This window comes from Podarcis vaucheri (assembly GCF_965113315.1).
Source record: "Podarcis vaucheri genome assembly, chromosome: 12".
Classification (NCBI taxonomy): Eukaryota; Metazoa; Chordata; class Lepidosauria; order Squamata; family Lacertidae; genus Podarcis; species Podarcis vaucheri.
In genome coordinates this window covers 39,403,932-39,431,719 of record NC_138750.1, presented here as the reverse complement: position 1 = coordinate 39,431,719, position 27,788 = coordinate 39,403,932, and the positions used below count along the sequence as shown (strand labels likewise).

At 42.8% G+C, this 27,788-nt stretch overlaps 1 long non-coding RNA gene across 2 annotated transcripts; it reads right to left on the bottom strand.

The window, feature by feature from the left end:
* Positions 1–172: 172 nt before the first annotated feature.
* On the bottom strand, positions 173–27,741 carry LOC309515448. 2 transcript variants are annotated; one of them, XR_014212481.1, is made up of 4 exons: positions 27,614–27,741; positions 24,504–24,539; positions 20,265–20,434; positions 173–1,405 (listed from the first exon to the last, which is right to left on the bottom strand). It is a non-coding gene; the product is annotated as an uncharacterized lncRNA (long non-coding RNA). The 2 variants fall into 2 exon arrangements; XR_014212482.1 differs by lacking the exon at positions 24,504–24,539.
* Between the last annotated feature and the right edge of the window lie 47 nt (positions 27,742–27,788).

The window sequence follows — 27,788 nt, the reverse complement described above, 5'->3', positions numbered from 1 at the left end:
CAGCTGCAGTGGCTGAGGGGAGCAGCGGGGCCAGCCAGCACCTGGGGGGCTGAGAAATTGGCATGTGTCTGTCGACTCCAGTCAGCCAACCGGCAATCAGCACCAGCTGAAGATCTGCTCTTCAAATGACTGATTCCGTTCCGTAAGGCTGGAGTGGACCTCAGACCATCAACTCTCTCCAGTATACTTATTAATACTCAGGAAAATGCCCCAGCTGAGGCTGTTAGCTGCAGGAACAGTGGCGAGGGAGAGAATGAGTCGAAGGGAGGAAAAGCACTTAGGAAGACAGGCAGGGAAATGGAAACAAGGCTTCTTAAAAAAACAAAAACAACAACCTCTATTTTGTTTCTGTTTTTCAAGGGGCATTTCTCTGCAGCACCTGCCATCTGCTTTCTGGTCCGTTGTGACCTCTGGTGATCAGGACACCCAAACTTGTGGTTTTATTTTGTTTTTTCAATGACAGTTTTGGCAAGCGACAAGAGGTGTATTATTTCAGATTCTCGAGTTTCCAAAGTTGTGCCTTAACCTTTCAATCTGCTTCTTAATACCCACGTCAGGGCTCTTGCAGAGAAAGAGGCTTAGTGTCACTGTCCTCAATCAGTGTCCCTTCATTCCCTTTCATTAAGGACCATGTTTTCCTGACAAAGGATAACAAATGGACACCCCTGGTCCCTAATGCGCTTTTTGACTACAGAGCCTGTTTCATTCCTCTGCAAAGCAATTGCAATTATTTGTCATTTTAATATGACTTGGCAAGGGGATCCAAAAACACAGGGCCATTATTCATCAAAACGTATAGTTCCCCCCCCTTCTTGCATTAATATTACAATATCATTATTATTAACCTGACATTGTATGGGCTAGGTATAATGGCATCATGTAAAATAAAGACACAAAAAAGGAATGGAGGGTTAAATTATTTTTCAACCACACTCATACTGCAAGGCAAAAAGCAATTTAAAGAACTGTTCCATTTCTGTTAAAAATGCTGCAATTTATTATCATTAGTGCTGGGCTACCTTTTACTGTGCTACTAATGGAAGCAGTATTTTTCCACAATTAATTGGGAATAGTAAAGCTGCGTTGCACAGCCATTCACATCATGCATAAAGCAGATAATATTAAGTATTGGATGTTTTACATTTCTGCCATCCAAAGCTTCTACCACAATGTGCTTTGAAAACAAAAACAGGAAAAAACAGCAAATTTATCCTTGAGTAGGTACTTCAACATTTCATTCTTTTGTAACCTGTGTTCTTCTTCTTCTTCTTCTTCTTCTTCTTCTTCTTCTTCTTCGTCTTAAGTCCTACAGGAAGGTTTTATTTTGGTTTCGGGCTGTTGATACTGGTGATGGGATGAAAAGTTCTCAAAAGTGAACTTTTGGCCAGCTGGAGTTTGGAGATCACTGACAAAACAGAGATGATTTGTTTTACATTTAATTAAATTATATTTAGAGGTCAAATTAAGCAGTAGAATCTTTAGTTAAAGCACACAAACACAAAAACATTCTCTAGACCTATCTATCCTATAACACAGGCATAGAAAACCTGTGATCCTCCATATACTGTGGGACTCCAACTCCCATCAGGTGGAGGATGATGGGAGCAGCATTCCAGCAACCAATCCCTTATCCCTGCAATAACATAGATTGACTTTTACGCTAGCTTGACAGTCATGGCTTTCACCAAAGAATTATGCGAACTTACAGTGTCTAATCTCCACTAAAGATTCCCAGTCAGCACCCCATTCTCATGACCAGATTGCCAGGGATCTTCTGGGAAGGGGGAATTACCTTAGGCAAGGTTTAATTGTGCAGCTTGGTTATGCCCACAAACTTGGTTGGCAGAAGAAGTCCAGGCATCTCCAGGGATGGCCCAAGACTTCCTATCACTAAAGCAGAGCAGCAAATGGCTCCTCCCTACCGTGGCGGTGCTTAGTGATGTTTGTATATGTTTCGTACTTGTAAACCACTTTGACTCCTATTTTAGCTTTAAGTGGCATATAAAAGAATACTAATGAGTTGCATCCATGGAATCATAGAATCATAGAATCATAGAGTTGGAAGAGACCACAAGGGCCATCGAGTCCAACCCCCTGCCAAGCAGGAAACACCATCAGAGCACTCCTGACATATGGCTGTCAAGCCTCTGCTTAAAGACCTCCAAAGTAGGAGACTCCACCACACTCCTTGGCAGCAAATCCCACTGTCGAACAGCTCTTACTGTCAGGAAGTTCTTCCTAATGTTTAGGTGGAATCTTCTTTCTTGTAGTTTGGATCCATTGGTCCGTGTCCGCTTCTCTGGAGCAGCAGAAAACAACCTTTCTCCCTCCTTTCTCCCTCCAATGCTAGTTCTACTCAAAGTAGGCCTTTAGAAGCTGATGGATGTGACTAACTTTGGTTCATTAATTTCAATGTGTCTCCTCAGAGTAGGACTAGCACTGGATGCAACATCATATCATCTAAAGTTGTGTGGCAGTGAAAATGCAGCAATAATATCTTAACCATTTGCTGCCCTTTCGTGACACCCAAAAGTGGCTGTCTGAGGTAGTCACCCCAATCTGCCTAATGGTAGAGTTAAAACTGCCCATACTCTTTCTCAGGGAGACACGAAACCCCTTGGTTGAGGGTCTGTTACATCAACCAAGCCTTTCTTGGCCTATAATCAGTGAATTCCAGTTCCTCGTGTACTATAGTGTGAAAAGCTTCTCCCAGCAACAAACAGTGGGTCATTTTCAAGTTATTTTCCCCTCAAATGTCAGTGTAATTATTTATTTCCAATGGAGTTGCCAGACTGGCAAAGCAGAAACAGAACGTGCTACTCAGAAACATCTCCCCAAATGAAGGTGCTGTGGCAAACAGCATCACACAACACCTCGCCAGATTGGACTCCCTGCATTTGACTTCTGACAGTCCTCTAGGAAGGTGAGAAAACGTTGTGTTGGGGCTTTTGCGCTGAGCAGCAAAGGCTAATAGAGCCTTGTGATTCTTCTCATGATGAAGACTGTTGTCCTCTGGGAGTTAAAACCAAATCAAGCATATTTCCCATCGGAGTTTTCCACACAATCCAAAGTCCAGCTCAAGAGCAAGCTATATAACAGTTTAGCTGACCTGCATCCTCCCAAATCTCTGAGAGAGTAACCTGAACAAGTTTTACTATAAAGAGCTTGGCGTGATATTAAATCCATGAAGATTTGTTCTCATGCTACATCCTCCTCGCCCCATAATTTCCCTGTGGTTTCTGCTCTCTGGCACTAAGGTATTTGTGATCTGAATGTGTGGAACTGGGAATTCTCAGGCAATTCTCCTAATTCTTTTTCACTGCCGCTTATGGTTTAAAGTTGACATAAGATCATGACTTGTTCCAAAGATCATAACTATAGTTTCCCAGTAAGGATGAAATGGTTAATTGGCGCATAGTGTGGCAAGCCACAAGTTGCGGCCTGGCACATTTTCTTTTGACCCCACAAACAAATCAAAGGCAGCACCAGGCAGCACATCACAGTGTTGAGCTGGGTGGGGAAATTGCCCTTTCTGTTCTTCAAATCATCATGGGATGTTTCCAGACTGTCACTATTTTGCAGGAAGGAATAAGTGCACACTGGAGATTTAGGTTTTTGCAATTAAAGTGGATTAAAGCCGTGGTTCCCAACCTTTTGGGTATGGCAACCCAAAAGTTCAAATTTATTTGGCATGGTGACCCATCAATTCATTCCCACATGAATTTCGGCCTTAGGTACTGTAAATACAGCCATCGATTTAGCACATTTCAACTGCGTTTGCTTATTTTATAACCATTACTTGATGCACCCCAGCAAAGGTTTATCTAATGTGGAATTGTTGAAATATTTATAGTACTTACAAAATTATTCAGTTTTGCTTTATCTGATCACAGGATATTTTGAGTTCATTTATAAAGTATGCAACCTACCTGCACAGGCTTCCCAGCGCACTTGTGGATTGGGACCATCAGATTGGGAAATGCTGGATTAAAGTATTCTGTTGCCCTAGCGCAACAAATTCACTTAAACACACTCATATTTTGAAGTTAGGAAGGTGGTGGGGCAATGTATTGAAAAGTGTGGGATGAATGAGCGATTCATGGGAAGACATGTACACAATCTGCAAGCAAACCAGGATGAATGTTCATTGTCATAGAACCAGCACACAAACAAATGTGCAACGAAGACCGAACATAGTCTAACCACCATGTAAGCTTTGAGCAAGCAAATCAGGATACACTGATGGCATCTACACACATGCCTAAGACTGTGTATGGCCACACCTACTTTTTGTCCAGGCCCACCCCAGCATGTGGCCCTCAAAGGTGTTACAACAGAGCGATGCAGCTCTCTGCCTGAAAAGGGTAAGCCATTCCCTACCCTTTAATAATTTTGTATTGATTTCAAGAGAACAAAATGAAAGAACTTCAAGAAACCATACACAGTTGAATTTAGTTACAGATACAGGTTATAGAATACTTAGCACAGAGTCAGACCAGAGCACAGCAAATTTATTACATTATCTTAGCAGAATCATTACTAGTTTTGTGTGACTATTACGCATCAGCATAGCCCCTGCAAAGTGGGATGTGGGCATTGCGTGGGCCTGAGAATTCTGAGTCCTTGTTAATAAAGGAAAATAAAAATAAAAACCACATTTCCTCAAGCTGTTCTTTCTGTGCTTCACCTCTCCCCACTAATCTGTGTTGTGTAAGATGTTCAGACGGGGCTATATCCCAAACATTATTGAACTATGCCTCTTTAGATAGCACTGTACATCATTTCCTTTATTGAGTAATGACCATCTGAGCCACCAGCAAAAATAAGACAATATTTTTATGCTTACCTGTTGGATTAAGGTCACTTTCCAGTGATAACAGTGAAAGGGAAGGGTCAAGCAACAGGAGTCGACCCATTATTGATGAAATTGTGTCAAATACTAAGACCAAACCACATTTACTATTCTGCATTCCCACCACGCTTGAAAAAAATATATATTCCAAACACCTTCTCCAGCACAAGGGGGATCATCCTTGAATTAGAAGCTTCCTCGTTTGATTGCTTATGCCACAAAGGCAAGAGCAACGGAGCTACAATTGCAGCCAAGAGGTTTGGTCACATATCCCTTAAGTATCTGCTCATAAATTCATGTGTTTATCACAATCACAGTGTTTTGGTGTTCTCCTAGGCATGTAATGTGTGCAGTTGCTCAAAGGTACTACGTCAAGCCCAAGCTTTTAACTCAATCCACCCACTTCCCCTTGCTATAGCAGGAATGTTGTACAGTGCAAGAGGGGAAAGTTTTCCTTTTAAAAAGAAATTGCCATTTCTTCCTAATACAAATCATGAAGCCAACAGAGGGCCTCCTTTCAATCCTCGCGAGTATACTTCGTTCGTCCTTGGAAAAAATATATTGAATGCAGCTTTCAAAGTGATTTATTATGTGTTATTGTTACAGTGTTCAATATTGTTCAATACCGAACTACTGTACTGATTACCACTCTCCACTCTGCTTTAGTTCTATCATGTGTTTTTATTTACCTCCTGAGGCCAAAAAACATTTTAATTGGTTTAGTGAAGCTTGAACTCTCTTTTATCAATGACAGGTTTCATCAGAAGGGAACTAAACCAGAAACTCTCTGCATAGAGTTTTGCGCCCCTCTCACCAAGCAGCGAGAAACTTCTCTTTGGGGTCAGTTTCTTAGGGACAAAAGATGCCACAGGTGGCTCCTCCATACCACAAACCCTTTTATTTCTGAGGTGTTGCTGTGCTGCTATTTGTTTTAAATTGAATTGGCACTTTGTTCACATCGGCACCATCCATTTAAAGTAGTGCCATGCACCTTTAAACAATCATGGCTTCCCCCCAAGGAATTCTGGGAGCTGTAGTTTGTCAAGGGTGTTGAAAAGTTCTTAGGAGATGCCTATCCCCCTCACACAGTTACAATTCCCATACTTCCCTGGCAAGATGATTCATGGTTATATGCCACTCTGGGTATACAATAGGCTCTCATAGGTTTCGATGCATTTTTTGTAACCTAACTTTCAGCAACCAGATGTTCTGGACTACAGCTTCCATCAACCTCAGCCAATATGTGATGGGCGTTGTAGTCCTAAACATCTGGAGGCCACCATGTTGGGGAAGGCTATCTTAACCTTTGCATCTAGATGGGTGAACTTTCTGTTCCTCGTTTTCAAATCTACATTTCCATATCAAGTTGTGACTATAAATATAGTATCCATGAAGATTCATGCATTTTAATGCAAATATCATCCAATAAATACATGTTCATGTGCAATTTTGCCTAACATACACATATTTGCAAAGCTATTTCTCCTTAAAAAAATACATTGTTGTATATTGTTTTCACTAATAATGTTCTTTTAATTGACACTTTGCTCCCAGTATTTTTATTTTTGTACACATAGGCTGGAGAACTGCATTGCAAAATTTGGAGAAGTATGATATTTCGCAGGACAACTGTGTTTTGGTTCTCATATTGTTTGGGGATGTATAGATTAGGTAGGTTTGCCTTTAAATGATAACTGAATTGAATTCCTCCTCCATCCTCACCTATGTGATTGTTATTTTTATTGTCACGCACAGCGAGAAATGGCAGGAAAAAAATCATGAACTAAAAGCCATTTGAAAATTTCAAGTTTGATTGAAATTCAAGAAACATATGCTGTGTTTCTTAAAGTAAAGTTTAGGGGTTTCTTTAAAACAACAGCAACACATGCTACCCTTGTTTCTACATTACACCTAACTCAAGATTTGCATTTTAGGCAAATCCTAAAAATCACAGCCTAATTAATGACATTGTTTTGACTTTCTATACAAAGTGAAGAGATATTATACTGTGAATTAAAATGTATAATGGACTGTTTGGGGTGTTCCATGTTTGTGATATCTGCTGAACTGCAAAAAGTTGTTAAATTATTTCAACTCCTTTTTTTCCCCTTCCCACTGTCTCTTTTCTTTATTAGCAACAATAAATTCTTATATTTTATCCTTTCTTTGTTTATAGGGTGAAAATGGCACATAATGCCCTTTTAAATGGATGTAAAGTTGGACGGTGATGGAGTGTCTGGGTCGTGATTTAAATGCCTTTGCCCTGTGCTTTGTTGGTTTTCTTAGTTCCCAAGTGAGACGATAATGTTTTATAACTACCATTTACTTCTGAATAAAATTAAATATAGAAGTATAAGTATGGGGTGGGAGTGGGATAACTTACCCAAACAATAAATTTGAAAGTTAAACTGTTTTGATCACATCTAAAATGAAAGAGGTTAGCATCCTGCCCCAAACATTATACTGTAGCTTCTTGGATTTGAACCAAGGCTAATTGATATGATGAAAGAAATTTACTTTTTTCAATCAGGGTCAAGTACTAATGTGGTACCCTCTAGATGCTGTGGATGGCAATTCCCATCAGCCCCAGCCAGCTAGAAAGGTGGGAGCACAGATATCTGAAGGACACCACATTGGATAACTCTAATCTAAGCTAACAATGTAGCAAGAGTCCTGCAGGATCAGGCCAGAGCCTATCTAGTTGAGGAGCTTGTTCTCACAGTAGCCAACCAGACGCTTACAGACAGCCCGCAAGAAGGAGCTCAGTGCAACAGCACTCTCTCTGCTTCTGATTCCCAGGAATGGGTTTACAAATGCACACTGACTCCTGCCCTGGAGGTAGAACGTAACCATGTAATATGCTGGTAAAGCATGTCTAAGTGCTATGTCTGAGCTGCTCTGGAGCTGCTTAGCATGCACAGTGTCCAAATTTCATCATGGCATGACCTAAAAACAAGCAGCATGGTATACAATGGCCTTGGCCCTGTATACCTGAAGGAATGTCTCCACCCCCGTCCAGCTCCAAGGGCCTTCTGGCGGTTCCCTCACTGCAAGAAGTGAAGTTACAAGGAACCAGGCAGAGGGCCTTCTCAGTAGTGGCGCCTGTCCTGTGGAACACCCTCCCATCAGATGTCAAGGAAATAAACAACTATCTGACTTTTAGAAGACATCTGAAGGCAGCCTTGTAGTGGGAAGTTTTCAATGTCTGGTGTTTTGTTCTGTTTTTATATTTTGCTGGAAGCCGCCCAGAGTGGCTGGGGCAACCCAGTCGGATGAGCATCTTTTCAGTAATAAATTATTATCAAGTAGAAGTCTCTTCCATCACTGTCTTTTAGCTGGAGATGCCAAGGGTTGAATTTAGAATATTCTGTATGCAAAGTATTTGACCTGGTCAGTCACTTTGGCATATGAATCCATCTTTGGGATTGGACTGTTTGTTGTTTAGTCGTTTAGTCGTGTCTGACTCTTTGGGAACCCATGGACCAGAGCACGCCAGGCACTTCTGTCCTCCACTGCCTCCCACAGTTTGATCAGACCCATGCTGGTAGCTTCAAGAACACCATCCAACCATCTCATTCTCTGTCGTCCCCTTCTCCTTGTGCCCTCCATCTTTCCCAACATCAGGGTCTTTTCCAGGGAGTCTTCTCTTCTCATGAGGCGGCCAAAGTATTGGAGCCTCAGCTTCACGATCTGTCCTTCCAGTGAGCGCTCAGGGCTGATTTCCTTCAGAATGGAGAGGTTTGATCTTCTTGCAGTCCATGGGACTCTCAAGAGTCTTCTCCAGCACCATAATTCAAAAGCATCAATTCTTCGGCGATCAGCCTTCTTTATGGTCCAGCTCTCACTTCCATACATCACTACTGGGAAAACCATGGCTTTTACTATACGGACCTTTGTTGGCAAGGTGATGTCTCTGCTTTTTAAGATGTTGTCTAGGTTTGCCATCGCCTTTCTCCCAAGGAGCAGGCGTCTTTTAATTTTGTGACTGCTGTCACCATCTGCACTGATCATGGAGCCCAAGAAGGTAAAATCTCTCACTGCCTCCATTTCTTCCCCTTCTATTTGCCAGGAGGTGATGGGCCCAGTGGCCATGATCTTCGTTTTTTTGATGTTGAGCTTCAGACCATATTTTGCGCTCTCCTCTTTCACCCTCATTAAAAGGTTCTTTAATTCCTCCTCACTTTCTGCCATCAAGGTTGTGTCATCTGCATATCTGAGGTTGTTGATATTTCTTCCGGCAATCTTAATTCAGGCTTGGGATTCATCCAGCCCAGCCTTTCGCATGATGAATTCTGCATATAAGTTAAATAAACAGGGAGACAATATACAGCCTTGCCGTACTCCTTTCCCAATTTGGAACCAATCAGTTGTTCCATATCCAGTTCTAACTGTAGCTTCTTGTCCCACATAGAGATTTCTCAGGAGACAGATGAGGTGATCAGGCACTCCCATTTCTTTAAGAACTTGCCATAGTTTGCTGTGGTCAACACAGTCAAAGGCTTTTGCATAGTCAATGAAGCAGAAGTAGATGTCTTTCTGGAACTCTCTAGCTTTCTCCATTATCCAGCGCATGTTTGCAATTTGGTCTCTGGTTCCTCTGCCTCTTCTAAATCCAGCTTGCACTTCTGGGAGTTCTCGGACTGTTAGAATGGCACAAATGAAAACCGCAATAAAATATTGCAGCGTATCCTATATTCCATCCTAAGGGATGTAAGGAGCCACAGTTTTCCTTTCCACTCTGTGTTCATTGCATGTACCACTGCTTCCATTTCGCTGATGCTCATCTACCACCAAAAAAAGAAAGACACTGTTCATCTGTGGCAAAATGGCATAGTTTACAAAGTTTATGCAATTAATTATGGAATGCATTGCTATTATGTTATTCCGCCCCATTCATTTGAATGCGAAGGAAATTAAATGCAAATGCAAGGGTGGGGGGGGGATAGAGAGAAAATCAGTTACATATCATTTGCAGACTGAAAGCAGCAGCCGCAGCGAATACAGATCATATTCCCTGGATTGATTTTCATCCCAGACATGGGATGAATAAGCAAACATTGACAATTTCCACTCCCATTTCACTGGAATTCTCTGACATCCCTTCCTCCTCCTGTTTAGGATTCCAGCCAGTCCTTCTCCCCAAGCAAAATATCCTATTTCACCACTAAGAAGAAGAAGAATTTGGATTTGATATCCCGCTTTATAACGACCCTAAGGAGTCTCAAAGCGGCTAACAATCTCCTTTCCCTTCCTCCCCCACAACAAACACTCTGTGAGGTGAGTGAGGCTGAGAGACTTCAGAGAAGTGTGACTAGCCTAAGGTCACCCAGCAGCTGCATGTGGAGGAGTGGGGAAGCGAACCCAGTTCACCAGATTACGAGTCCACCGCTCTTAACCACTACACCACGCTGGCTAACTCCTGGTCTTCTTTTCCAACTAACTGTCAGTGTTCTGTGGCGAGCATGCTCAACCCTCGCTGGGCTGCTGGGGGGAGGGCTGCCCCCCTGAATGTTTGTCCCCTCTCTCTCTCTCTCTTTCTCTCTCTCGTTCTGGAATGCTCAGGTATCATCCAAGCATAGTGGCTCCTCTTCTCAGTGGTCCCATTTGGGTTCTACTCCTGTTGACACTCACTACCAACGTTCAGTATTAGCAAGAACATTTTTGTGCTAGGAGAGACAGGATTGATGTGGAGGTTTCCCCACCCCCAGCCCAGATCTTAATTAGAGTTTACAGGGAAGTAGCATTAAAATCTATGTTCAGAGTATGCTAATACACTGTCAAGAATACTTCCTTGCCTCTAATTTCAGCGAAGAAAAAGAGTTTGCAGTTCAGACCCATCCTCTCTATTTTATACTCAAGGCGGGATAGTACGACTCCTTAGGTCAAAATAACAATATCTGCTGCTATACACTTCGCTGCCATTGAGCCTCATGCTATTCAATAGAATGCATTTCAGCTCCAGCTATTTCCTGTCACCCAATGGAGTATGTGAATGTCAGGCTCTTTCTCATCAAGTCTCCAAAGAATGGCTAGGACATCTCAGGACAAGCTTTGCCATAATGTCTCTGCATCACCTATTCACTCTCTTCCTTTTGTATCGTCATAATAACAGACTTGCAGAGCTCTTCTGGCAGTTGGGAGCGCGGGGTGGCGCATACTGGCCCTTTCGCTATACACCTTATTTCTCACTTGCCGACAATTTTCTCGAGGGAAAAATATATATATTAGGATGAAATTTCTCTCGGCTGTCCTCAAACCAATCTCCTTTTCGAAGTGGAATTGGTGCCGCCGTATCTTTTATTGGATCAGCTGGTCCTTGGAAGATCAGAAAGCATTTGAGTCACTGAAACGTTCATAAGATTAAAATGTGTCGCAGCGGATGGATTGCAGGTTACATTCCCAGGTGGCTTTCACAAGCTGAATCCTGGCATCATTCCTTCTGTTTATGAGGTTCAGTCTGTGAGTGCCATTGTGTATGTAGCCAGGCCTGGTGCCAGCAGCCGGCCAGGTCAGATACGGGCCTAGTGTCCCAGGGGCTCAGAGTGAACCTTCATTGACCCAAACTGGCTGTGTCACCACTCCCTGCTGAGGTGAGGCTGAGGTCTGCAGTGTGTGTGTGTGTCTTAGAGATGGGGGGCATCAATGGCACTGTGCTGAGGGGCCCCTGAAATCTGGTACCAGCCCTGTATGAAGCCAAAACTGGACATGAAGGAGATATCGGAAGTCTGGGGAAACCTCAAGGTGGATAGGATTTTTAAAAGGGGGGATGAGGGATGTGAACCCCCCAAAATAGCTCAGTGAGGACTAAGCTTGCTTAATGGTCTTGGAGGTGAGGGAGAAATAAAACCAGTCAGGGTGGGGACATGGAATGAAGTGGAATCCTGGAACAGCAGCACTTCATTCTGCAACATTTTATTGCAGCTCCCACTTGTGGCTCACCAATTTATTTCTGGCCAGGCTAGGTGAGGTCCTTCTAGTTCACAGATTATAGGTTTAAAGGAAACAAAAGCCCAAGAAAAACAACGGAATATGTATGAATTGCCACTAACTCCCAAGTTTTTGTTTTTTCCCAATATTGCCTATCGCGTAACCTGGTTTCCATGGTAAGCCCAACACAGCCAGTGCAAAAACAATTATGAGACCCAGAAAATAAAAAATGGCACAGCATTATACTCAATATTTATAAACTACATCAATGAATATGCAGAAAGAAAACCCCAAATGATACAAATCAGAAGACGGCACCCTGTTAGAAAAAAATCTGTTTGGACCGCTCAGTCATTTTGAATTCAGTCTGTTTTTTCCCATTGTCCTTGGAGAGAGTGGTAACATTCAAGTCCTGGTTCTTCCTGTGATTTTCTGGCAAATAAAGGGGTGTGTTTTTTCCATGCAGCTGCTTTTGTCATGGTATTACTGTGGATCTTACTCATATACCCACTATATGAGTTCTTGAAGCTCTACTAGTGTGTCCCACAGAGATTAATAAGCAAGGATACAAAATACCACATATTACATTAATAGATTGACAGTTAGTAAAACTATTCAGTATAGGTTTCCTAAACCAGAAGTTCCCTACCATTCTTATTCATCCTAAGGATGGTACAATATTTGGCCTCAGTAGTTTTACAAATGGAGCAGAGCAGCAGAACTTGAAGAATGAATATTAGCAAGTGTAAGGGTAAGCGCCACACTAATTCCACGGAGGCCCCATTAACTACATATTTTTTTAGAACATCAACATACTCCAGCAGAATTGTATGCTTTTGTTGTCACAGAGCAGATTCGTATGTGGTGGCTCCCTCTTTGTGGAATGCTTTCCCAAAGGAGCCTCGCTTGGTACCTTTGTAACATACAGTGGTACCTCAGGTTACAGACGCTTCAGGTAACAGACACTTCAGGTTACAGATTCCGCTAACCCAGAAATAGTACCTCGGGTTAAGAACTTTCCCTCAGGATGAGAACAGAGATTGTGCGGCGGCAGCAGCTGGAGGCCCCATTAGCTAAAGTGGTACCTCAGGTTAAAAACAATTTCAGGTTAAGAACGGTCCTCCAGAATGAATTAAGTTCTTAATCCAAGGTACCACTGTATCTTCAAATGTTAACCAGTCTATGGCCTTTTAAAGTACAGTGGTGCCTCACAAGACGAAAAGAATCCGTTCTGTGATTCTCTTCGTCTAGCAGTTTTTTCGTCTTGCGAAGCAAGCCCATTGACGGATTAGCGCTATTAGCAGCTTTTAGCGGCTTATCTGCTGATTGGATCAGCTGATAAGCGGCTTAGCGGCTTAGAAAAAGGGGGGGAGGAAAAAAACCAGCAGGAACTCGCAAGACATTGTCGTCTTGCGAAGCAAGCCCATAGGAAATTCGTTTTGCGAAGCATCTCCAAAACGGAAAACTCTTTCGTCTAGCGAGTTTTCCGTCTTGCGAGGCATTCGTCTTGTGGGGCACCACTGTATGTTATACAGTATTATGTATTTCGTACTTTGTGTTGTAAACAGTTCTGTGGTCTCTTGATGTCTCATTTCAAAGGGCAAGACCCACATTCAATAAGTGTGAAGTTCATTGAATGTTCCCTTTAAATTCTGTAAGTCCTAATGGATTCAATGTCAAGTTTGAGTTAATTTCATACCTGTAACATCTGCTGGTAATTAATCACCTTTGAAGGCATTATCATAGCTGTTATAAATTAGGTTTTCAGAAAGTTGTGTTTATTCCGTCTTTTTTTCTGAGAGAAGTTTATGTGCAGAAGTTGAGTGAAATATTGGATGGTTCATATTGGGAAAGTGCAAGAGACAGACAGACAGACAGATAGATACTGTGTTGGATATATAATAATAAGTTGTACTTACAGTTAAATAATTTGTTAAGGTAAAAGCAGCTGCATGGGGGAGACAAGCTTTATTTGCCAGAAAAGCACAAGAACTGGAATGCCTCTTCCAGACTTTAAGGTTATCACACTCTCCAAGGACTACTGAGGAAACAGACTAAATTGAAGAAGACTGAGCGATCAAAATGATATTTTTTTCTCCTGGTGTGTAATCTTCTGATTTGTATTATTCATTTTTTATTTCTGTAGTTTATGGTTTATACATATTTATTGAGCATAATACCATGCCATTTTTATATTTCCTAATTGCTCTTGCATTGGCTTCTAGGGACCCCAGTTGTTATTGTTCTTTATCCCAACACAACCAGCGACTTTTCAATCGGCACTTATTTGGGCATGTCCACTAGACACTAAAACTGGGCTCTGTGGTTTGTCATCTTTAATAAGATATAAGCTTTTGAATTCTAAACTTTCAATCCTGGCAAGACTCTTCTTTCAAAGTCATGAATGTTGTGGAAAAGCATAGCTGAGCTGCTGAGTGTTTGAAACTTTCAATCCAGGTCTTCCAGAAATGCTGTGCTGAATATTTCTCCTTCTCTCTCTCTCTCTCTCTCTCTCTCTCTCTCTCTCTCACACACACACACACTATAAATTTATGAGAAATTACATTCAAAAATGGTGAAAGAGGAAGGAACATTTCAGGGAAATTCTCATGGACAAGGTTCAGGGTTTCTGTTCTGCTAACCTTACTTTCAAGGTGGCCAAAGGGTCTTTGTGGGTGCCCCTTCTTTTATTCTGCAAATCGATTCTCCAGTGGTCTGCACTGTGCAGCCTCCCTGGATACTGATGTTTCCTTAAAAAAACGTCAGTGACACCCTTACCTTGGCTTTCTGTAAGAACAGGAAAGTTGGGAGGGCCCTCTTTAAACAAATCAGTGAGAGAGGGGTTTTTTGGTTTTTGAAAGATAAAAGGTAGGACTTTCATTAAAAACAAAATCAGTGCCTGCGCAGAAGGGGCTCAATAAGGGACCTCCTTGGATTCTCATGCTTCAGTTAGAGCTCATGGGATGATGTCAACAGTTAACTTCTTCCTTGGGGCTTTTTCAGGTCAGGAAGTTGAGGCAGCTAAGGAGGCTGCAGAGATGCTTAATTGAAATATGCACGTGAGCTACAGCCACCTCACAATGATAAGGTAAGCTCATCCCACCCCAAATGATATGAATTTTTAAAGTGCCCTGGGTATGGATAATTTTAATAAAAATGGGAGCAGAAATTGCCAATGTTTTCTTATTCATCCCATGTCCAGAAAGCAAATGAATCCAGAAATCAATATTTGTTACTGTTGTTGCTTTCAGTTTGCAAATGATATGTAATGATTCAATTTATGTTGTGTTTCCTTTCCATTGAAATGAATGGGATGGAATAACATAATGACAGTGATTAATTAAATAAGTTACATGATTTCACCATGGTGGACAGCAAAATGAATAGCATAGTTTGTGGCAGAAGATGACCTGCAGTTGAACAGAAACAGGGCTGTATGCACCAAATACAGGGAGGAATAGGAAACTGTGCTTTTGTTCATCCCTAGCTCCAAGCAAGGAGCAGAATAATGGAACCCTCTTTTGCTGCAGAAGAAAACTTTTGAGAAATTAGAGGACAAATTTTGGCACATCACCATGTTCAACTAGCGTAAGCTAGCGTCTCACACTGGTTCTTAAATTCTTATCTGTTCCCTTGTTCCACCATAGAATCTTGCTCAGGTTTAGCAAATTAAACAGCTCTGATGCTCACACTATGTTAAGAACTACAGTGCCCTCTTGTGGCAGAAACGTGGGACGGAATGATTCTTAAGCGAACAAAAGCCCATTTCCAAATTACTGTTTTTAAAACAATGGGAGTGCCCAAGGTCACTTCTGCACCTGACAATGCATTGTAGAGGCTGGTTTCAGAAATCTCAGGGCATGAAGGTAAAAGAGGTGGCCACCTTCCTGCAACTAAGCAGATCTGTGTCTCTTCAGTGACTGGGAACCACGTGTGTGTGTGTGTGTGTGTGTGTGTGTGTGTGTGTGTCTGTCACCCTGGGCTCCATCACAGAAGAAAGGCAGGACAGAAATTTAAGAAAATAAATAAATAAAATCTACCACTAAGCACCTGCAAAGAATCCAGGATTGGGCCTGACTCCTTTTGAGGCAATGTAAAGAACAAACTCTTCCAATGCTACACAATCACAGCAGCAACCTCTTGGGTACTTCCATAATTTTGGAGGGTAACCACACTTTCTAAGGGAACGACCACAGCTCAGTGGTAGAGCATCTGCTTTGCACAGATAAGTTATTTTTATTTCACAAGATTTATGTACCATTTGGGTTGAAATGAAACTTCCCAGGTAGGGTTGGGAAATCCCTCCCTCACATTCTGGAGATCTGCTGCCTGTCAATGTTGGGCAATGCTGAGCTCAATGGACCAATGATCTGACTAAGCATACGGCAGGTTCCTGTGTTCCTAAGTTCCACTGCACTCGTGTAACCTCTGTATGGCAAAAATTATAGATATGGCTGGCAAAACCATTGCCATTATATATGTTGGCTAAAAGCAAGTTAACTTGGGGTACATAGTAGTTATATATCAACCTACAAAGCTTTTGTCCATCTGCTCCCACTTTGCTGAAAGTCCCCCAAGACCAAATATCTCAATCAGCTACATGATCACATATGACGGCTTCATGTTATTCCATTCTGATTGCATATATTTTAAGAAATACAGGAAGTGACGTTAAGGGAGGGTAGAGCACCTGCATGGCATTTTTTAAAAGATCCTAGCTTCAATTGCTGAGTAAAGCTGGGAAAGATTTGTGCCACACCCTACTTTCTCCATGTGAATCCAGGCATGAAATTCTGGTCATTCCTGGATAAGAAATTCAGCCGCATGTGTGAACCAGCCCTTCAGTGAGATCAGCGGAAGAGGACAAATGTACACTTCTTGTGCTGGGGTCAGCACTGTTTTGTGCTGGTGCGCGGGCAAATTCTGAAGAGCAGAAGCTCACAGTGACAGCTTCCATTGCCAAGGACAGTCCAAAATGCAGGCAGCAGTGCTGATCTGCTATCTCCCATCATCTCTGACCATTGACTATGTTGGCCCTGGACTGATGGAAGCTAGAATCTGACAGTATCCAGAGGCTGGAGAAAGCAGGCATGTGATTGTTCTTACACACCTGTTATGTAACCTGGGTGTTTTGTCCGCAAATTCTAACAATGCTCATGCAGTATTTGTTAAGTAAACCATATCATACATGACTTGATTCTTTTAAAGAGCTGAAGATAAATGAACAAACGAAACATGCACCAGTTGATTCTCACTTCCTGGCAACATTAATAAGTTTGTATCTTTCAAAACTGTTTCTTATTGCCACTGACTATCGGTTATTGGCTATGTAAATAAATATGGATTTTGTCACAGTCATTATGCTGATGAGGCAGAACACACAGCACTTTCCCTCCCACCGAAATCAATGGCAATGTTCCAATTGATTCTATGAGGTCAGGATTGCACACAACAATTCTTGACAAACTTGGCAACTTAAAAGTTTTATATTTCTCTGTTACTTGTAAGAACGTATATTCTCTGATTTTCTACTGCGGGTCACGACAGTCGTACCTTAGAAGTCGAACAGAATCCATTCCAGAAGTCCGTTCGACTTCCAAAATGTTCAAAAACCAAATCACGGCTTCTGATTGGCTGCAGGAAGCTCCTGCAGCCAATCAGAAGCTGCGGAAGCCTCATCGGACGTTTGGCTTCCAAAAATAGTTTTCAAACCAGAGCAGTCACTACTGGGTTTGCGACGCTCGGGAGCCAAAACATTCGGGAACTAAGCTGTTCGGAAACCAAGGTACAACTGCATTTATTTATTTCTCTCCCCCTTTAAAAAAAACACAAACATTTAAGAAGATAAAAAGATCCTGCTGAATTAGGCCAGTGGCGCATCAAATCCAGCATCCTGTTGTCACAGAGGTATAGACTCAGACTGTAACTATCACTTGTATAACACCAGATATGCCCACCACAATGAATAATGAGAAGCAACAGTGGACAGTGGGGTGGCTGAGAGACACTTACCTAACCTCCCAGCAGATGAGTCACTACTACTTACCAGGAAAGGGAAGGGTGAGGCAGCGGAGAGGGCAGCATGCTGCAAACGCATAGGCAGGAATGCTGGATTGGCTCTGCTGGTGTGTTCGCACCATACCCACCTTGCCCCTCTCAGTAACCAGGGGTGACTCACCTGCCTGGAGGCCAGGTAAATGCATCTGCCCCACGACTTCATCCACTACTGATGAAAAGGTAGGTGGGTGAATACCCATCATTAAGGAAACTATGTTTCTCTTATCCTCACCCTTGTGTGCATTGACGTAACAGAAGAGGAATGAAGAAGAGGGAAGCTCTAGGATCCCGCCGCCCGCCAAGTTAGAGCAATGACATCATCTGCTGCAGTGCCAGGGTAATTGACAGACCCTCCTGTATCTAGCAAGTGGATGAGGTAATAACAAAGCTTTCAAGTTTTACTGTTTGATTGTGTCAGAATGACCATGGAACAATTCAGGAAATGAGGGAAACGAGGCTGGATATTTTTTCTTGTTGAGTTTCATGCTTAAATGGCAACACTTCTTTGAGAATGTTCCTGATTGGAAGCTAATGATTGAATTTCAGCCGGCTGAAGGTCTTTTGCTAAAGCTCGCTGTGTTTTGCAAGCTGAACCTCAGCAGTCAGAAATGAGCATCGCTGAGCTCCATGGGACTTCCTCCAAGGAAACCGTACACAGGATTGCATGATCCTACTAAATTATGAGTATTGTTCTAGATCAAGTAGTTTTCAATCTGTGGTGCATATCCATCCACTGACAGCATTTTAATGCCTAGTTCAGGATGAGCACAAAAATCAAAATGTACCTTTGGGCTAAAAATACATTGTCAGAATTTAGCGTAAGAGCAATTTCTTTAAAAAGCCTGTTGGCAATTAGAATTAGGAGCTTCCATAGAAACAGAACTATAAATCATTTTACTTTCCATTCCCTCTAGATAAAAGATGATTACCACTAATACAAGCTGCAGGAGAAATCAATAGGATGTTTTATATCCCCAGTAGGTCATAAACTTACTATAATTAAGAATGGCTAGCTCTTTGCATCTTCCTGTCCTCCCAGCTATTCATAGTGTTATGGGTTTGCAGGGGGCAAGGATCCCTCAAAATTCCTGGGTTCTCCCTATAAATCCTGAAATTAGTAAATATGAAGTGTGCTCTGGTCAGACCACACCTGGAGTACTGTGTCCAGTTCTGGGCACCACAATTCAAGAAGGACACTGACAAACTGGAACATGTCCAGAGGAGGGCAACCAAAATGGTCAAAGGCCTGGAAACGATGCCTTATGAGGAACGGCTAAGGGAGCTGGGCATGTTTAGCCTGGAGAAGAGGAGGTTAAGGGGTGATATGATAGCCATGTTCAAATATATAAAAGGATGTCACATAGAGGAGGGAGAAAGGTTGTTTTCTGCTGCTCCGGAGAAGCGGACACGGAGCAATGGATCCAAACTACAAGTAAGAAGATTCCACCTAAACATTAGGAAGAACTTCCTGACAGTAAGAGCTGTTCGACAGTGGAATTTGCTGCCAAGGAGTGTGGTGGAGTCTCCTACTTTGGAGGTCTTTAAGCAGAGGCTTGACAACCATATGTCAGGAGTGCTCTGATGGTGTTTCCTGCTTGGCAGGGGGTTGGACTCGATGGCCCTTGTGGTCTCTTCCAACTCTATGATTCTATGATTCTGTGATTCTAAGTCAAACAAGCTTCATCGGGAGCTGGGCTTAGAAAGATGCCACCCAAGAACAGAGACAAGTGATGGCTGAGCCATCACCATGACACAAGGTGAGACAAGCCATCAGACAAGAAAGGGGGAGGCTGTCAAGATTACAGGAAAAATGTGAAATCTTTCACAAGATACTTTATAAATTATCAGGGATTTTGGTGGGTGTAGAATCAAACCTATCCATTTGTAAAGAAATCAGCCCTGAGTGCTAACTGGAAGGACAGATCCTGAAGCTGAGGCTCCAATACTTTGGCCACCTCATGAGAAGAGAAGACTCCCTGGAAAAGACCCTGGTGTTGGGAAAGATTGAGGGCACAAGGAGAAGGAGACAACAGACGACGAGATGATTGGACAGTGTTCTTGAAGCTACCAGCATGAGTTTGGCCAAACTGCAGGAGGCAGTGGAAGACAGGAGTGCCTGGCGTGCTCTGGTCCATGGGGTCACGAAGAGCCGGACATGACTAAACGACTAAACAACAACAACAACAACAGGACTGAGTTTACTTAATCACTGTGTGTAGTGCTTTCCCCCCTCCCCTTCCCATAGCTCTCTAGTTCCCCAAGATGCCTGAGCTTCCTGATCTGAATAACTCCTATGGGAAGACTTACTTTTCCTTCGTATCTTCTCCTGTCTTTTAATCAAAGTATGGGAAGCCGGGGAGGGTGACTACCTTTTGCGTGAGGTTAGTGTACTGGCTGATTTTGTTTTTAAGGGAAGTTTACTCCTTACCTCTTTCTGCATTTATTTCTTCTAAATGGGGGAAAGGTTGTTGTTGTTGTTATTTTACAATCATTGCCCAACCCAGGCACTTGGTAGGCAGAATCGCACTTTCGGCATTTACAGGAAAGGTTTGTCAAGGACATCATGGAGTTTGCAGGAAGCATGGGAACCTGGGAAGTCTGCAAAGTGCAAACAACTGAGTAATATTTGTAGGATGAATGAAGAGAGACTCACAAGCACCTCTTAGCCACTTCAAAAGTAAGCTGAAGACAGCACTAACCTTACTTTCCCACCCATGATAATTTCTCTTCCCTTTTATCATTTTCAAATGCGATTTCCTTTCTTGTTATGCGATGGGGAATGGCAGAGGGGGGAAATGCAGTTTTCTTATTTCTGGGCACAAAATATTAGGGAGTGCATTTCCAGCTCCCAGCTAAAATTGTGGATATCTGCACAAACCATTGGACAGCTCAGGACACACTTCTGACTGTTATTCCTCTGCATTCTAACCAAAGGTCCATTTCTTTTGCTTTTGTATTCTGCGTGGGTCCGTTATTCAACCTAGTAAATTGCTCACCCTCGGTTGTCACTGAAGCTATGCACTGACCTGATCGGTCTTGAGATCTTTCCACAATAAATTCCCCGCTGCTCTCCCTAGCCAATATATGGGCTGATTGCTCCATTTGGCACACATTTCCTGGGCTGGTCTCTTGCTCCCAGATTAATTATTTCCTCTTTGTCTATACTGAACTCGACTTGCCGTATACAAGCTATCTACATGAAAAGAAGAAGAAAAAAGCTTTATGAAACCTTATTATATTCCTCTCACCCCCACCCCATTATTGTCTCAACATCCATATTTAAGATTGCCTGCAAGTTGTTGCTGTTTTAAATCTGTTTGTAAACCATTAATATTGGGGTGGCTCAACCATGAAACTACTGAATCAAATCATAAACACAATGTTAACAACTAGCAAGGCTGTCAGGGGATACCCTGGGCTTGGTGTACTATATATATGGATTGGGCCCTCTGCATCCCTCCACTAAGCCACCACAGTCTGTTTACAAGAACTCCTGCTTATGTACATATTGTTGCATGCCAGCCCAATCTCTGAGCAGTGAGAGATTCCAGAGTTTGTGTTTCCTTCGGAATGAGAGACAGCAGATACCATGGTGTCTTTATGATATAAGTTTATTTGTGCATATATACAACCCAAGCTTAAGATGGAAGCGTTCAGAGTATTAACACCCAAAGAAGGCCTTGCTTCTTCCATTTGTTGTTGTTTAGTCGTTTAGTCGTGTCCGACTCTTCGTGACCCCATGGACCAGAGCACGCCAGGCACTTCTGTCCTCCACTGCCTCCCGCAGTTTGATCAAACTCATGCTAGTAGATTCAAGAACACCATCCAACCATCTCATTCTCTGTCGTCCCCTTCTCCTTGTGCCCTCCATCTTTCCCAACATCAGGGTCTTTTCCAGGGAGTCCTCTCTTCTCATGAGGTGGCCAAAGTATTGGAGCCTCAGCTTCACGATCTGTCCTTCCAGTGAGCACTCAGGGCTGATTTCCTTCAGAATGGAGAGGTTTGATCTTCTTGCAGTCCGTGGGACTCTCAAGAGTCTCCTCCAGCACCATAATTCAAAAGCATCAATTCTTCGGCGATCAGCCTTCTTTATGGTCCAGCTCTCACTTCCATACATCACTACTGGGAAAACCATGGCTTTTACTATACGGACCTTTGTTGGCAAGGTGATGTCTCTGCTTTTTAAGATGTTGTCTAGGTTTGCCATCGCCTTTCTCCCAAGGAGCAGGCGTCTTTTAATTTCGTGACTGCTGTCACCATCTGCACTGATCATGGAGCCCAAGAAAGTAAAATCTCTCACTGCCTCCATTTCTTCCCCATCTATTTGCCAGGAGGTGATGGGCCCAGTGGCCATGATCTTCGTTTTTTTGATGTTGAGCTTCAGACCATATTTTGCGCTCTCCTCTTTCACCCTCATTAAAAGGTTCTTTAATTCCTCTTCACTTTCTGCCATCAAGGTTGTGTCATCTGCATATCTGAGGTTGTTGATATTTCTTCCGGCAATCTTAATTCCGGCTTGGGATTCATCCAGCCCAGCCTTTCGCATGATGAATTCTGCATATAAGTTAAATAAGCTTCTTCCATAGGTCATGCCTACAACCAGAAATATGCCAAGGAGGGAATGTGAACCTCAGGCTGAGCAGGTCACTATTAAATGCAAATCAGAGAAACAAAGAATTGTAGAGTTGGAAGCGACTGCATTGGGTCATCTAGTCCAGTGTTTCCCAACTTTGGGCCTCCAGCTGTTTTTGAACTACAATTCCCATCATCCCTGACCACTGCTCTTGCTAGCTAGGGATGATGGGAATTGCAGTCCAAAAACAGCGGGAGGCCCAAGGTAGGGAAACACTGAATTCTAGTCGAACCCCCTGCAAGGCAGGAATCTCAACTAGATCATACATGAGAGGTGGCCATCCAACCTCCAAGGAAGGAGAGTCCACCACCTGTTGTGGGAGCCTGTTCCACTGTCAAACAGGCTCTAATTGTCAGAAAGTCCTTCTTGATGTTTATGTAGCTTTGATATAATGTTATTGATTGACTGATTGATTGATTGATTGTAGTTATATCCCACGTTTCCTTCAAGGAGCTCAAGGTGACATACATACATCTCTTCCTCTTCCATTTTATCCTTACAACAACCCTGTGACATAGGTTAGGCTGAGTGTAAGTGACTGGTCCAAGGTCACTCAAGTGTGCTTCATGGCTGAGTGGAGATTTGAACCGTAGTATCTCAGGACCTGCACGGCATAGGTCATAGCTTCTCTGAGTTATTCAAGCCCCTTCGCCATGGCAAGGCAATGACAAACCTAGACAGCATCTTAAAAAGCAAAGCCAACAAAGATCCGTATAGTTAAAGCTATGGTTTTCCCAGTAGTGATGTACGGAAGTGAGAGTTAGACCATAAAGAAGGCTGATTGCTGAAGAATTGATGCTTTTGAATTATGGTGCTGGAGGAGACTCTTGAGAGTCCCATGGACTGCAAGAAGATCAAACATCTCCATTCTGAAGGAAATCAGCCCTGAGTGCTCACTGGAAGGACAGATCCTGAAGCTGAGGCTCCAATACTTTGGCCACCTCATGAGAAGAGAAGACTCCCTGGAAAAGACCCTGATGCTGGGAAAGATTGAGGGCACAAGGAGAAGGGGACGACAGGGGACGAGATGGTTGGATAGTATTCTCGAAGCTACCAGCATGAGTTTGACCAAACTGCAGGAGGCAGTGGAAGACAGGAGTGCCTGGCGTGCTCTGGTCCATGGGGTCACGAAGAGTCGGACACGACTAAACGACTAAACAATAACAATCTCAGGTGCTAGTCCAACAATCTAGCTGCTACCCCAACACTAACTCTAAGGAACTCACAGTGGTGATTCAGTAGTAAGCTTCTGAAATAGATTACACTGATAGTGACTTACTCAAAGTCTAGTGAGCTATGCCAGCAATTTATAGACTGTGTCCCTTTTTTTCAAAAAAGGAAGCAAAACTTGAGAAAACAGAAGCCATCATTTTAAGGACAAGCCATTCTAGGTAGAAACACACTTCTCCTTCACCTGGCTTCAATTTAATTAACTCGGAGTTAATCTTGATTTTAAAATCTTATCCGGGTTCTGCAAGACTGCAGTGAAGAGCTACCGTGAGCAGATGCAGTAGAGTATTTGATGCACCAGCCATATAAGATATTGATTGATATAAAGCAGCAGCTAATGGACCCAAACCAAAATCAAAGGCCAGAGGAAGTGCAGAGAATATTCATGAAATAGGTCCTACATAGGAACTCCGATGCTTGGAAGAGCAGCATTGACACCTGGTGTTAGATCAGCAGTATTGCTTTGAAATTAAAGGACTTTTAAAAATGACACTGGCTAGTTCCAAGCTAGGGATGGCGTGAGACATTTCGGCACCTGACGCAAAGCACAAAATGGCACCCCCTCTCAATCAGGGGAAAAGGGGTAAGCGAAGGGGGGGCAAGTAAGGGGACACTGTATCGAATTATGCATTCTTAATCCATAATTACCTGGTTGCTAGTTGTGAGTCATTCCAAGAGAAGACTGGCAAGATGCCCCAAAGAAGGAATATTTATACTAAATTTTCCTTTGAAGAATATAAATCCACAATCCATTCCTAAACTTCATTGCTAACTACCACAATTATAAGTGGAAATCAAACTTACAGTAAATTATAGCAGGATGGTTTTTCCACAGGATCTCTGGATGCATAAAAGAAAAATAATAAATTCCACTATTAGAATAACATTCGTTCAATCTTTTGGACATGGAAACATGTCTGGTGTGCAACTGGGCATGCTAAAAGTTGTCAGTTAAAGATTCTGAGGCAGCTTGCTGTCTCCGTGAAAACAAACCTTTCTGCCTAATTGGGAGCAATTAGCATTTTTAAAACACATGTAGTTTATGGATTTGTTGTAAGTGTGGCATATTGCTTGCAATAGATGTTGTCCATTCAAGGTTTTATGGCTTTACAATAAGCTTAAAAGTTTTATGGTTTATCAAGGGAGACAGTCATGCTGTTTTAAGATAGAAGGTGAGGGAACCAAAAGATCAGTGTGTGAATCTGGCCTGTGTTGCCTCTCATGATGAGGGAATCTCATAGAAAATGTGATGCCTTCATTCCCCAGGCAATAGGCTCAGCTGGGCTACATTAGGTTGAGGGAAATTATTAATAGGAGTATCAAATATGGGGTCTGATCCATTACCACAACACAGGCAGGTTGCACAGAAGTGCAAGTATTTGCCACAAGCTGATTAATTCTGCTTTTTTGCAGGGATCAGGTATACTTCTACCTGCCCCACACCTGATGCCCCATATGCCATCAGGTGTGGGGCAGGTGGGGGTAATAGTCTTGTGGGCCAAATGAGGAGGCCTAGTCAGGCAGAGGTTCCCTACCCCTGTCCAATTCCATGCCAGATTTTTTTTAAAGGGAAAGAATGGATTGTGTTGGTAGAACTTTCCATCATCTCCATTTACGTGTGTGTAGTCTACTACAGTTTGTGAATTTTCATAATACCTATCTATGATTCCCCTCAGGGCAGCTGAGAAAAAAAAACAGCAGTATCTATATCTTGAGAGTTATCAATAAATGGGAAAATATGGTCCACTGAACTTACAGTGGCCACACTTGAACGATCGATGACCGAAGAGAAATTCCAGTGTGGAACTGCTGAATTATACTTCTTAAGAAGTTCAGTTTTTTCACCTGTGACCTGAACTGAGATAAAAGAACAGCCCCCACCCCCGACCTCTGCAGATATTAATTAGGTTGCCAACACCAGGATGTTTGTGTTGTCTTCAATGCTGCTTTGTGAATGGTCTCTCTATTGATTTGATTTTTCATATAATCATCAGAATCTGTATTATTATTATTATTATTATGCATTTCATTTTCCTCCATCCTCAGTGCTAAGAATCCTCTGCTGTCAAAAGTATACTGCTGTACCTTGGATAACATGTCATGTATCTGATGAAGTGGGCTCCAGTTCATAACAGCTTATATCATTATAAATTTGCTAGTCTTTTAAAAGGGCCACAAACTGTGTTTTTGTTGCTGCAGACGAAAATGGTTACCCCACTGGAAATTGTTTCCTATTCCTCTTTCTTTCCATCAAGCCCAGTTTTCTACTGCTGGCACTTTTCCACTACTATTTTACAAACACACACACACATGTGATACCCTTTCAAGTACTTCGGTGCTCAAATGGCAATCAAGCAGAAAAAGGGATGTTACATAAGCTCAAGAAAGGCCTCATTCTTAGGGCTGAACTGGATTAGATGCTGAGAAATGCACAATGAGACTCCTGATGGCTCACTTACAGCAATTTAGACTATCATGCGACCCACCCCCACCCCCGAGGCAAGGAGCTAAATAACTACAGTCATACCTCAGGTTATGAACGCTGCGGGTTGCATGTTTTCGAGTAGTGGACTGTGCCGAACCCGGAAGTACTGGAATGGGTTACTTCTGGGTTTTGGCACTCACGTATGCACAGAAACACAAAATGACATCACACGCATGCACAGAAGTGCCGAATCGCGTCACGTGCATGCGCAGCACTTTAAGCTGCAAACGCTGCGGGTTGCGAACGTGCTTCCCGCATGGATCACATTCACAACCTGAGGTATGACTGTATGCAACTTTTAGAAGACATCTGAAGGCAGCCTTGTATAGGGAAGCTTTTTAATTTTCAATGTTTTATTATGTTTTCATATAGGTTGGAAGCAGCCCAAAGTGGCCAGGGCAACCCAGTCAGATGGATGGGGTATAAATAATAAAAATTGCTCTTGATGATGATAAATAGGATGTCCCTATTTCCACCTAAGAAATGTTGGAGGGTATGAATTATGTACCACCCACCTGTCAAAAAGTGCTTTGCTCAGCACTTCCTGGGGAGAACTTGGCCCCAAAGCTGATCCACCGGCATTGAACCTGTGCAACCAACTGCTTTTTCTTTCTTTACATTATTGGATTGTAATTGGTATAGTTACAGGTAGGTAGCCGTGTTGGTTGGCCGTAGTTGAAACAAAATTTTAAAAATCCATCCAGTAGCACCTTAGAGACCAAGTAAGTTTGTTATTGTTACGAGCTTTCGTGTGTATGCGCTGAACGAGCTTTTTCGTGCATGCACACGAAAGCTTATACCAATAACAAACTTACTTGGTCTCTAAGGTGCCAGTAGTGATGTATGGAAGTGAGAGTTAGACCATAAAGAAGGCTGATCACCGAAAAATTGATGCTTTTGAATTATGGTGCTGGAGGAGACTCTTGAAAGTCCCATGGACTGCAAGAAGATCAAACCTATCCATTCTGAAGGAAATCAGCCCTGAGTGCTCACTGGAAGGACAGATCCTGAAGCTGAGGCTCCAATACTTTGGCCACCTGATGAGAAGAGAAGACTCCCTGGAAAAGACCCTGATGTTGGGAAAGATGGGGGCACAAGGAGAAGGGGACGACAGAGGACGAGATGGTTGGACAGTGTTCTCGAAGCTACCAGCATGAGTCTGACCAAACTGCGGGAGGCAGGGAAGACAGGAGTGCCTGGCGTGCTCTGGTCCATGGGGTCACGAAGAGTCGGACACGACTAAACGACTAAACAACAACAAAGGTGCTACTGGAAGGATTTTTTTAGTTTTGTTTCGTAATTGGTATGTTATGGGCTGTGTTGACTTAATATGCTCTTCATCCTCCTTTTCTAAATTCTATTATGCAATATTTTTAAACCTCCAAAACTAAAAAAAACAGGAATCCAACCCGACTCTTCCCATTTTTACCTGGACACTCGCGCACAGAGCATTCATCCAGGAAGCGAGAGCCGGGCGGGACTCTCCCACTTTGAAACGAGCCCTTCTTTGTACCCACCCTATGAATGAGCATCTCGCCCTTCCTCCGGCTCCGCCCGCCCGCCCTGGATTGGCCTGCCTACATGCCTGTCGCGCAGCTCAGTCG